The following is a 13192-nucleotide window of genomic DNA, read 5'->3' as shown; positions in this document are numbered from 1 at the left end:
ACCGGGTAATTTTTATCTTCTTTTTTTTGTTTACCTGTTCCATTGGATTTTGTTCTTAAAAGCAAAAAAAGCGATAAAATTGTTAACATAAAACTTTGAAATTGGTATTTTTTTCCGACTTGCATCAAAGTGAGGACGCTTGGTTTTTTTTTTTCAGTAAATGCTTCGTTTGTGGTGATGATTATGCAAAAATAAACAAGCCCAAAAAACTCAAGTCTTAAAAAAAAAAATATTTTTTCAAAAATTCGTAACTCGAAAACACAGAACACCCCACTAGAAGCCAAATGCAAGCGATATTGTTCGAGACGCAAATCACCAATCCTTGCGGGGTGAGGCGGGCGCGCACGGTGCTGCCATTGGTCGTTTCAAATAATGGCGCGCCTTTATGATTAGCAGTAGGGATGGGAATGGGACATGTCTATTATAGACAATGGTACCGGTACCAGTACTGTGGTGAATTTGTTTTGCAACAAATTATAATATTATAATTAAATTATAATAAGGCCTAGTTACCCTTCGGGTTGGAAGGTCAGATGGCAGTCGCTTTCATAAAACTAGTGCCTACGCCAAATCTTGGTAGTAGTTTCCAAAGCGGACCCCAGGCTCCCATGAGCCGTGGCGAATGCCGATGCCGGGATAACGCAAGGAGGATGATAATTGTGATAGCATCTCAATAAAAATCATTCTAGTAACTAATAACTAAACTGTGCATTTTTACTTACGTTTACTAAGTTAAATAACCAACTAAATATTCTAAACTAATCAATGAACTAAATACCACTACAGACTCTACAGATTCTAGATAATTATTCACTATTACAAATCTGCTTTCTTTTATATTTCATAAAATGGTAGCACATGGTACGAACGGCAGTACGAAGTTCCCGCAACAGACATAAACTAACATGGCCCCATGCCTAGTCGTTTACGTGAAAGGGATAGCATATCACATTGTTAACTCGGTAAAGAGGGATGGACGCGCCTCGGCGCCGCTCAGCACAACCATATTGACCAGTATAAATGAACTCCGCGGACAATAAACAATATTCAACAAAATAATTAATTTGACTTAACTGTGGAATGTTGTTCCATCTTTTTTACATGTAGAAGTGTTAGAAGACTTGCCACACCACTTTATGCTGTAAGAGACCATTGTTTGCAACCAAAATTGATTATTTAAGATTTTTTCCCGAGCGGACACGGACACTGTTAGCGGGTCGTATACTTGGGCGCTACTGATCGGTGTCGCACGCGTTCAAACTTTTATAAACCTGATTTGTCGTATGCTTGGTGACCGCGAGTCGCCCTGTAAGGGCCATCTTGTTGTATTGATCTGTGCTCGAAAACTACAAAAAATCGGCTAATATACATGGGGTATATTCTGATAGCCCATGATGTGAGGAATCTAAAAAAAATGTTTGACGTCAAGGTTTGGACCATCCTGTATAGAAGGCACAAGCAACGTTCCTCATTGTCATTAATACATCTTGGGTTTTTAAAATGGTCTTGATGAGTGTTCTTGGCCTGGCAAAGAGATGTACTACAATGAGCTGCGAAATTACACGGTAAAATTATTAACCCCCGACGCAAAAACGAAGGGGTGTTATAAGTTTGACGTGTCTGTCTGTGTGTATGTCTGTCTGTCTGTCTGTCTGTTTGTCTGTCTGTCTGTCTGTCTGTGTGTGTGTCTGTCTGTGGCATCGTAGCTCTCGAACGAATTTGATTTAGTTTTTTTTTGTCTGAAAGCTGAGTTAGGCGGGAGTGTTCTTAGCCATGTTTCATGAAAATCGGTTCGCTAGGTCGCGGTCGGGGTTTTTTTCAAAATTTTAATTTTGTGGTTAGGTTATGAATGAATTAATTGATAAATTCGCCATATACTTTTGCAGCTCACAGTACAGTCAGCGACAAGAGCTTACTATCACTCTATACCATACCACTATTCCTTTAATTATTTCTTGCACCACCATTTCCAAAATTTCTATCAATTCATTATTTCCTGCTACCCTAAGGTTGTCTGGTAGAGATCGCTTACAGCGATAAGACCGCCTGTTGCTACCTATATCATCATCCTCCTTGCGTTATCCCGGCATTTGCCACTGCTCATGGGGGCGTGGGGTCCGCTTTGACAACTAACCAAAAGATTTGGCGTAGGCATTAGTTTTTACGAAAGCGACTGCCATCTGACCTTCCAACCCGACGGGTAACTAGGCCTTATTGGAATTAGTCCGGTTTCCTCACGATGTTTTCCTTCACCGAAAAGCGACTGGCAAATATCAAATGACATTTCGCACATAAGTTTCGAAAAACTCACTGTTGCTACCTATATGTTTAATGTAATTCTGCTATTTGTAAATCTGTTATCTTTGTGGTGCAATAAAGAATATTTACTTACTTACTTACCATTCATCATCCTCACTTACACTTCTTACTTACTTACTTACCATTATGAGCACAAATGTAACGAAACAACCAATTTAAAATACCAAAATGTTTAGTAGAAAATGTAAAAGGAACTAGGTTGCACTGGGCGCTACAAAATTTACGATGTTTACCGTTTATGACCGGATCACGATGCGTTTTTCGCGCACCACTAAACGCAGTGTATCGTAAATTCATAGGTACTAATACTAATATTATAAATGGGAAAGTGTGTGTGTCTATTTGTTTGTCCGTCTTTCACGGCAAAACGGAGTGAAGAATAGGCGTGATTTTTTAGGTGGAGGGATGTCAAGTGACATAGGCTAGGTACTTTTTGTCTCTTTCTGACACCCCACTTCCCTAAAATGAGGGTGGAATTTTGTATGAAGCATGCCCAATTTTTGGATTTAACACGAGCGAAGCCGCGGGAAAAAGCTAGTACAATATACATAATATTTAAATATGAACATTTGTTGTTGACAGCACAGAACAAGTACTTGCGTACCGAAAGGACACTTTCCACAAAAACGAAGTTTGACGACAGTTAAGAATTTAATTGCGCTGTCCTCTTCTAATGCGTGGCACTATTCCTTTCGAATATTTTTATGCTTTCCTTCGTATTTTCCGGGAATGTTCCTATTTGTCGTTCTATTTTAGTCAATGTCAGTACATATAGTACTGTGACTGAACTAGCATGACATGTTCGTACGTTTCTGTAACAATAGGAAGCCAAATCTTTTCGCATTACACTGAGAGAAAATACAACCAGTTTTCATGTTCGTTCAACAAGTTTTTTGGTTAAAATAGCGCCTACGTGCTCTTTGGTTCAAACAACAAGCTACTTGTCATTTGAATCGGCAATATATTTGAATCAACAAGTCGATTTTATAAAAACAACCTGACACATATTGTTTTAAACATACGTTTGGCTGATTCAAACGGATAAACCGCAACAAGTCGAACTTGTTAAATTCACAATGCAAACTCTTAGTGTACCTACATCTTCTGTAATAGCGAATGCAGAGATACGTCAAGTTGTTCCAACCCTACTAATTTTACTGCGACAAGGCAATGCGAGCCGAACGTTATCAAAATCACCAGGCCCCGTAGCCAAATGGCATTTCTCCGACGCGAAACGAAAACGAAACGCCGCGAAAGGTAGTCTGGCTCTGTCGCGCCAATACGCAAGAGTGATAGAGATAGATATCTACGAGCGTTTCGTTTCGTGAGCGTTTGTGCCATTCGCTGTCAATAGAAATTGTCAACAATGTAAACAAACCATTATATAAAATATCAATATTTTAGCACAATTTTATTATTTTAAAGGTTGAGGATCATAATGTCACATGAATTGATGAAATAACACACGGACTTAGCCAGTATCTGATGAGTTATAATGGAAATTAAAGACATTTTGACTACAAGGTTTGTTTACATTGTTCACAAATTCTATTGACGGCGACTTTTACCTAAGTCGAGTTCTTATAGTTTAGTCTTATAAGACAAGATTTGTTCCCAACCCTACTAGCCAAGTAGCCACCCGCGTCACGTGTTACTCCAACTTTTTTCATTATCGCATATTGTGTAGGTTCAGTAGCTTGATCATTTTATTAACTTGCAACTTCTGCACTGATCTATCCTCCCCTAAGGTTTGTGTTTTATTTTCCCAAATCAAACAGTGACTCTATTCTAAATTTCATTCGTTATGAACTCGAAACCGAAACGTATGAATTTGTTTATTCAACTCATGTTTCCAGAACTGCAGGCTTTTAGACCACTGCACGTTTTCGTGTAAAATTTACTTTTCAGTACAGATGGTGTTTTTTTACGCACCATTGCGAGAAGTGGTTCATTATATGTCAGGTCGAAATTTCAGTGGGCCATCTGTACTGAAAAATGTCGTACGATACACGTGCGAAAAGGAAATTCGTAACTCGTGGCGATTTAAAACACTCCCTTTGGTCGTGTTTGAATTTATCGCCACTCGTTTCGAACTTCCTTTTTTACGCCCTTGTATCGTAATGTACTATTTCGAGTAGACAGTACGTTTCCTTGAAGATACTATAGGATAGTGAAGATGACGCATAGGTACATACTTGTCTTATTACACGGTGTAATATGAAGGAACCGAAAGATTTTAACTACGTATTTCAGAGGGCAAAGTAAAGATAAAATTTTATTGTGTATCTTTTTAGTTTTTTTTATGTATTTTCACATCGGGTTAAATTAATATCGGGTAGTTTTGTGGTGTTTACATCTCCGGTGACACTTTGCTGGGACGTCAGTCTTCCGCGACCACGGCCAGTGCAACCTGGCCGAAACGTTGGGAAAAAAGGTAAAATAATATTAATTAATCGCGTTCGACCTGTATACTGTGACTTTAAATATGTGTACAAAGCGCGAGAACTTAGTATTACATAAAAAGTTAATGTTATTCGTAAAAGTGGCACTTAAAATAAAAAAAAAACTGCATTTTTTGCAATGAGTTATTACTAGTTATTTTTTGACATCTATCGACGAGGATGGTTAGATTATGTCCGAGAACGGCATCATCGCCATCAAAATAGCGTTTTGTTCTGAGAAGAAGTAAAGTACAGATCTAGTGCGAAAAGATTTGCCTTCGAATTGTTACGGAAACGTACGAACGTGTCATGCTATTTCAGTCAGTCTCAGTACAAGATGTACTGACATTGACTGAACTATCATGACAAATACGAACGTTTCCGAAGGAAACCCTTTTCACATCTGTAACTGTTATTTTTTTTAATGCTTATAATTCTGACAGTTAGGCGAAATCCAGAAATGATTATGTGACATTTTACTCTTCTAATATGATGAGGAATTCGCTGTTAAAATTATTCGGTTTCCTCATGTAACACCATGTATTATCTGTACAAGCGTTTGCCAGCTGCATTGCAGAAGCACCAGTGAAGGTCAAAGAACGTCAGCTACTTGAAAGATGCAAGTTTTAGAGTTCGAGTGGGGTGTAATATTACAGGATGATGCACACTAGAACGGGACGGTCAATGTCTCTCTAGATGTAAAAGAAGGGACTTAGAAATTCACACATTAGCTCGTCCCGGGTATTTTAAAATAGGGTATTTTAGCTTACCTACATAAATGAGGCCTGGGCCACAACGCCGACAACCTCTATTTTAATCTATATCCATACTAATATTATAAATGGGAAAGTGTGTGTGTCTGTTTGTTTGTCCGTCTTTCACGGCGATTTTGTAAGTGGAGATAGTTGAAGGGATAGAGAGCTGATATAGTCTACTTTTTGTCTCTTTCTAACCCCTCACTTCCCTAAAATGGGGGGTGGAAGTTTGTATGGAGCAAACCGCAATTTTCGAATTTAACACGAGCGAAGCTGCGGGAAAAAGCTAGTTTACTATATTTTGCATTTAATAATGGTCTCTACTCATGGATACTCATGGTCACCGGTGTTTTTGCGAGTTGCGAGCACAATTAGTGATAGACGTATGAACCCTCAATAAACACTAATCGTTGGTTTAAGACGCTACGGAAGCGAAAATGCTAAAATGGAAAGGAGTCCCCCTTTCAATTTGGGAATTTCAGTTAAAAATGTTTGTTATAAACTAGATTTATCAAAAAAAAAAAATGTTTATTAAGAACAACTCAGTTAAAAGATATTGCGAAAAAATCTTTAAAATCGAGGTTCCGCTCTCGACTGTTTCCTCCTTCAAAACTTATTTAAACGGAACGAAATTTGAGAATCTGAATAACAATGAAATAATCTGTGTCGGACCGTTTAGATTTTTTTGGCTAATTGATACCGATCTTGAGTATCACACCTTTTTTGAGCATATTGAAAAAGGCCGTTTTTAGAAATATTTGATTGGCTCTAGCGTCTTTTAAAATAAAAATAGCAAAAAAATCAAAACGGTCCGACACAGATAAACATAATAATAATCTGTGTTAAAAAAATCATTGCTCTATCTTCAAAAACCAGGGAGGAAATAGTCGATAGCGTTTGTATGGAGAAAAGACCTGTATCGTATCGTCTTAAACAGGTCAAATGTGAAGGTCAGACACTTTCCCGTATTGACCTTACATAAGAGTATTTCAGTCGAATATAAATTAACTGGCTAGGCATTTCTGTCGCTCTCAGCACAACTTGCTTGGAACTTAGCCACGTTATTAATATTTTTCCTGCCAATTTAGTTTCCGCAATAATGCGCACTGTTGTTTATGTCAATGATAAAATACATATAGGCCTGCCGTCTGTAAGGTTTCTTTCATAAAAAAAAAAAAAAAAAAAAATAAAATTTAATCTGTTTATTTCTAAGAAACGTGCATGCATTTATAATATACTTAACTGCTAATCTTAAATTGAAAAGATTATTTGAGTTAAGGAGTCTTAGTTACATATGAATTGTTCTTTATTTTATTTATACATAATTAAGATAGATACATCGCGTCTACTTACCATACAACATCATACCTTATACCTATTGTTTATGGGTACTCTATAAAGTAACAGTGAACCAATTTTGATAAGGTAAGACTTAGGTATGCGGCAGGCAAAATAATCCGCATTGACGAAAAATTACATAACAAAATGCCAACTTTTTTTCAGTCAAACTCCGTTCGAAAATTTACTTCAATATAAAATTATAAACCCTCCATATTTACAGAAATGTATACCCTCCATATTTAGAAGAAAACGACCCATATATGCCCATAGGGTCGTTTTCGACCCACTGCCGAAAACTCGCTACTACTCATTAAAATAAGTATAATAGTAAGGTTGTCAACTCAAAAAATAGGGGAAAAAATTAGGTGTTGGGCGCATATGGGCTAAGAAAACGGCAAAAAATAAACATTAATGAAGTATGCTAAGAAACCAAAAATAGAAGCAAATCTATATACACGGATAATTGGTTAAAAAGGACCGACTTTCATATTTAAAGCATTATGTTAATGCCTACATTAATGACATTTTTTGAGGTCATAATGAACAACTTTTATTATGGGACCAATGCTGGAATCGCAAAAAAAAAATTGACTGTTTCATACATTGCGACTTGCGACTGTCTGATGTCGCTCATTTCTATGGGATAGCCAAAATTTTTTCGCGATTTCAGCATTGGTCCCATGATAAAAGTTATTCATTATGACTTCAAAAGTCACTGTGAAAAGTTTCAACGGTCCTTTTTTATTTCTTTGTATTACAATTTTTCTAATTTTTAACCCTCGACGCAAAAACGACGGGGTGTTATAAGTTTGACGTGTCTGTCTGTCTGTCTCTGTCTATCTATCTGTCTGTCTGTCTGTCTGTCTGTCTGTCTGTTGTCTGTTTGTCTGTTTGTCTGTTCGTCTGTTCGTCTGTTTGTGTGTTTGTCTCTCTGTCTGTCTGTCTGTCTGTGTGTGTGTGTCTATCTGTTCATCGTAGCTCCCGAACGGATGAACCGATTTAGTTTTTTTTTGTTTGAAAGCTGAGTTAGCCGGGAGTGTTCTTAGCCATGTTTCATGAAAATCGGTCCACCTATGTCGGGGTTTTTTTCAAATTTTTAATTTTGTGGTTATATAAAGTTAAACCCACCTCGCGTCATTTCATCTTCCACGTTTTCGCAAATGTCCACTTCGCACTCTCTCGCTACGCTAAACAACCGTCTGCTAAAGTTCCCAGTACAAAACAGCACTCATTAACATTTAGCACATAATGCAGAGACGTGACAAGCATCTACAATGCCACTTTAAGTTAGAAGGCTTGTGTTGTGGGTACTCAGACAGTTTTCCACAAGAAAACATCCATGACTCAGGAAAAAATTCTACTTTATTTAACACTGAACCGGTCGTCAATGCTCGCGTTGTACAAAACATTTTTGAAAGTACACATTTTTAAAGTCACACTGTCACACATAGGTCGAGCGTTAGAGAAAAGGTAAAGTAATGTTATTCTTCAGTACATATGGTGTTTTTTTATCGCACTAATGAGAAGTGGGTCATTTCTTGACAGGTCGAAACATCAGAGGGTCATCTGTACTGTAAAACGTCGTACGATACTCGCGCGAAAAGGAAATTTGTAACTTTAGTCGAATATCGATTTAAAACACTACCTTTAGTCGTGTTTTTAATTTATCGCCACTCGTTTCTTCCTTTTTTCCGCACTTGTATCGTAATGTACTATCATCGCGTTCGACCCGTACGTGACTTTAAAAATGCTACTTTATTTTGTGACGAGCAAACGCGCGTTCTGAAAGTTTGCGCGGCAGCGGCGAGAGGGACATGCCGTTCGCGCCGCGCCTCGATATGAACTGAAGCTGATTGCGAGCTTTTGCTGAAGAGATAGTTTTCGCGTGATTCAGTAGTTTCAGCCATGAAGTGCTATTGCTGTTCAGTTTAGGTTGAGAGAGAGGGATGGAGCTGTATAAGTGCTATAGCTTTGTTCCTTTCTCTAGACCTAAACTGAATGTCTTTAGTACTTCATGGTAATGCCCTAGTACGCACGTAGTAGCTTACAAATTGTTGAGTGTTGAATTGTTTATCAAATGAATTAGGGCCTATTCATTACGTTAATAACGAACAAATGTAGTTGATTTAGTTTATTGTTATTATTTATTTAATTATTACAATCAAAAGTAACTATAGTATAAATAATAAATATACAGTGCTCCACAAAACTATGGTATAAGTACTATAAGTTTGACTGTGGAGTCAAGAAATTAATTAATACTTCTAAGGTTAACAGTCAGTTAAAGGTTCCCTGATGAGGGATAAGAGGATATCATCCTCATCATTTGAGTACCCATAAATATTAAAATAACATAAATGCAGGAAAACGATCCCTCATAGAGTTTCTAAGAGATACTTTTTTAACTGTCTTTTGCCTTCAAAAGACAGTTAAAAAAGTATCTCTTGATAGTTTAATATCTATGTTATTTTATATGTAACTTTATACAAAATTGTTTTAAATAGTTAGGTATAATGTTAACCGTTTGTGTTAGCCATAGTTTGAGATTGAGAGCAATATTTGTATATCGTCTCTACTTTTAAAAAAACTTGTATCTTCGTCTGTCAATGAAAAGAAAATTGTAGTAAGTATGTATGGAATGCATATAGACTTACTGCGTTTTAACTTTGTGGAACAGCGTGAGATACGAGATTTTTAAAAAGTAGTGACGATATGCATGTATTTTTGTTTATTTTCTTTACTTTAATTCCTTAGGTTACCAAACCACGTTTACTGATTTCCTATAGAGTCTGATGGTCGAAAAAGCTTTTTCATCACACCCGCACTTTAAATGTGCTATTGCACGCAGGCGGAGCGTGAGTTATAGAAAAATCGTTCTCCCAAGGGAATAATGAAATTTCTTGTAACGCACTTAACTTTTTTACATCTATTTACATAATTTTTACATTGCGAGTGTGATGAAAAACATTGTGTGTAACTGGGGGAGTATGAATATTAAAAACTCGAGTCTTTAAATCTCGTTAGTAATATTCAACTTCCTTCCCTTGTTGCACAATGTACTATTTTAAAATATCCCACATTAGGTACTAAAGTTGACGTGGATAGACACTAAGTATATAATGCATGTACATACATAACAGCAGCAGCGGCTGATCCGTACAAGCCGATTCCCACCGGCTTGCCTAAAATTGATTAGTAGTAAAGTACCTAATGTAAAGGTAGGTTTATTTTTGCTCAGTGTTGCCTAGCAGAAATTTTCACCAGCCGCCACTGATACATACCCATGTATATGCACCATGTAAAAAATTAAATACGTCACTAGATGATCTGATATTTATAGAGGTAGGTTGGCCTATTTTTTACTAAATGTTAATATATAAATATTATATGTTAAATGAATATATTCACTGTTTTCGTTTGTAGTTTGTGAGAACTGAGTGAGCACATGTTAATGGCTGTATCTTTTGATTTATCTTTTTACAAATTCAGAGATTCGTTTTACAATTGTTTTAGAACTTTTACTAAATGATCAGCATATTTTTTTTTTATTTTAGGAAGGTGCTCACTCAATCCACACACACACTAATTAAGACGCTACGGGAGCGAAAATGCTAAAATGGAAAGGAGTCCCCCTTCCAATTTGGGAATTTCAGTTAAATATACTAGTGTTATTAACTAGATTTATCGAAAAAAAATGTCCATTAAGAACAACTCAGTTAAAAGATATTGCGAAAAAATCTTTAAAATCGAGGGTCGGCTCTCGACTGTTTTTTCCTTCAAAACTTATTTAAACGGAACGAAATTTAAGAATCTGAATAACAATGAAATAATCTGTGTCAGACCGTTTAGACAGTTCTTAAAAAGAAGCTGATTTAACTAGGAGGAAAGTAGCCTAATATAAACAATAATAAACAATAATTTAGTTTCCTGTAGGTTTATTTTAATTCTCTCTGCGAATTTCAACAAATAGTTTTTATTTTTTCCTCGGGCACTTCTGGGGTTCGAGGTATATACAATCGTTGACGCTTCGAGGCGAACGATACGCGATCTGGCTATAACTGCTGTAAAACTAATTTTAACGTTATTATTATTAAGAGCCCGTATTGTCCCACTCTTGGGCAAAGGCCTCCCTCAAATTCCTCTACGCATCCCTATCCCCTGAAGTCTCCCACCAGTCCTCGTCAAAGGCGTCAAGCTCGTTACGCCATCTCTGGCGAGAATTTTAACATACATACATATATACATACATACAATCAGATAATCACGACTGTATCCCATAAAGGGGTGTAGCACATGAACTTCTCAAGTTTCAGTGCCACTCTCGGCAAAAAGGGGTTGAAAGAAACGAAATTGTGACATTGCAGTGACAGGTTGCCAGCCTCTCGCCTACGCCACAATTTAACTCATATCCCACAGTCGACTTCTACGATATCCACGGGAAGAAAGGGGGTGGTGAAATGCCCGTGAAATTCTTAACCCGTCACCACACGGGCACTAATTTTAACGATTTGCTAATATGAAATTAATATGAAATGGAGTCGAGAGACGGCACGGTCAACTCATTTACTTTATATTTTAATAGGTTTATAAACGGGTTTAATAATAACTACTGTGCATGATTATAATTGACAACATTTCATATTTTCGACTACTACTTTTTATTGTTTGGTTCGAAAGAACTGAATATTTAAAGATACACGTATTTTTTTATTTTACCCAAAAACTGCTATTTTAATGCGAAATTCCCTTTCTATTACTACTTCGAACAGAAAGAGCGTAAGTTACAAACGTCAAGACACAGCTTCGTGACGTCACATGTGTTGTTTCATACACCTAAGAAAACGACAAAATCATTCCTAAAAAAAAGTTTTAACAGTCAGTTTAAACAGTCCGAGATGTCTGACTGTCAAGTGTCACTGTCAACAAATATTGAATAACTACGAGCTATGGAATGTAGAAGTATAAGGAGAGAAATCTGTCAAAGTAGAACAGTCAAAAATGACGTGTCATACCCTTATGTACCTGACCTGCAATTGCAGCGCCACTTGATTTTATATCTGCACTTCTGAAACTTAAAGCTTTCGCTCCTTACCTCTAATCTCCATACTACGGTGATAAGTGTCACAGTCAAAGGCCGGCAACAGACGAGTCTTAATTTTCATAATCTTAAAAAAAATTGTATACAAACTGACACTGACAGATCTGTCAGTGTCAGTTTGAACTGTCAATTTGCATACAATTTTTTTTAAGATTATGAATTTTTATGACTGTCTGTTGCGGCCAAACTCAAGTGACATCCCAACCGGAAGATTTTTTTGGTTATAGTGGCAGCTCTGAATAGTCTGAATTGACTATGTGACGTCACTTCCCCTTTAAACTATTTTTATGAATTTTTTACTAAAAATAAGGAAAAAAAAATTAAAAAATATGTTTTTGTGATCTACAGGCGTATATCTCGAAATGGTTTTCGATTTAAGGTCATTGAAAATTTTGAAACGTTGTCAATTATCTGTTGCTTTATTTCGTGCATGGTATAAAATATTTCATTTTAAGGACAGACAAGTACAATACAATACGAGCTAAGGTAACGATGTAGGCATAAGCTTGGAACGTTGGCTAGGCAGGTGCCTAGCCAACGTTCCAAGCAAGGTTAGAACCTAAACCGTTAGGTAAGTACCTAAGCATAAACTTGCAAGAATTCTTTGAAGATTTCCCCGACTTACCTTGTTTTGACTAAAACTTTTAATTTAGGATATATTGAAGGGCTATCCGTCTCCAAAACGTGATTACTTGTTTGTCCTCAAAAGAAAGTTAGCTAAAAGTTTGCCAATGAGGGCTGGTTACAATGACCCTAAATTGGCTTACTTGGTTCACTTTCCGTACAAAAAAACAAGTCAATATACAGATTTCCACGAGTTCCACATTATATAAAAGGTTGATGAATTCGTAGAAAAAAGCATGCAAAAATAAATCTGTGACTGAATAATATAAATTGATATAAATCTAAGGTAAATTAAGAGGATACGGTAGCGAAAATGCTAAAATGGAAAGGAGCCCCCCTTCAACTTGGGAATTTCAGTTAAATATACAAGTGTTATTAACTAGATTTATCGAAAAAAAAATTGTCCATTAAGAACAACTCAGTCAAAAGATATTTCAAAAAAATCTTTAAAATCGAGGTTCCGCTCTCGACTCTTTCCTCCTTCAAAACTTAATCAATCGGAACGAAATTTGAGAATCTGAATAACAATGAAATAATCTATGTCGGACCGTTTAGCTTTTTTGGTTAATTGTTACCAATCTTGAGTATCACACCTTTTTTTGCCCACAATGAAA

At 36.5% G+C, this 13192-nt stretch overlaps 1 protein-coding gene across 4 annotated transcripts in view; it reads right to left on the bottom strand.

Annotated features, from left to right (window-relative positions):
- The window catches only part of LOC125228901 (TWiK family of potassium channels protein 9), a 51305-nt gene extending 42618 nt beyond the window's left edge, over positions 1 to 8687 (bottom strand). For 2 of the 4 annotated variants that reach the window (XM_048133607.1, XM_048133610.1), the window contains exons 1-2: positions 8502 to 8681; positions 7985 to 8125 (exon numbers count right to left, since the gene is read on the bottom strand). The gene's annotated coding sequence lies outside the window, so the exon portion shown is untranslated. Of the gene's footprint in view, positions 1 to 7984; positions 8148 to 8501 lie in introns of those variants that run through there. The other 2 variants (XM_048133609.1, XM_048133608.1) reach the window with 2 other exon arrangements.
- Between the last annotated feature and the right edge of the window lie 4505 nt (positions 8688 to 13192).

Source organism: Leguminivora glycinivorella, chromosome 8, assembly GCF_023078275.1.
Source record: "Leguminivora glycinivorella isolate SPB_JAAS2020 chromosome 8, LegGlyc_1.1, whole genome shotgun sequence".
In the NCBI taxonomy this organism is placed as follows: domain Eukaryota; kingdom Metazoa; phylum Arthropoda; class Insecta; order Lepidoptera; family Tortricidae; genus Leguminivora; species Leguminivora glycinivorella.
Note: the sequence above shows the minus strand (reverse complement) of the source record. Positions and strands in the feature narration are given on the sequence as shown.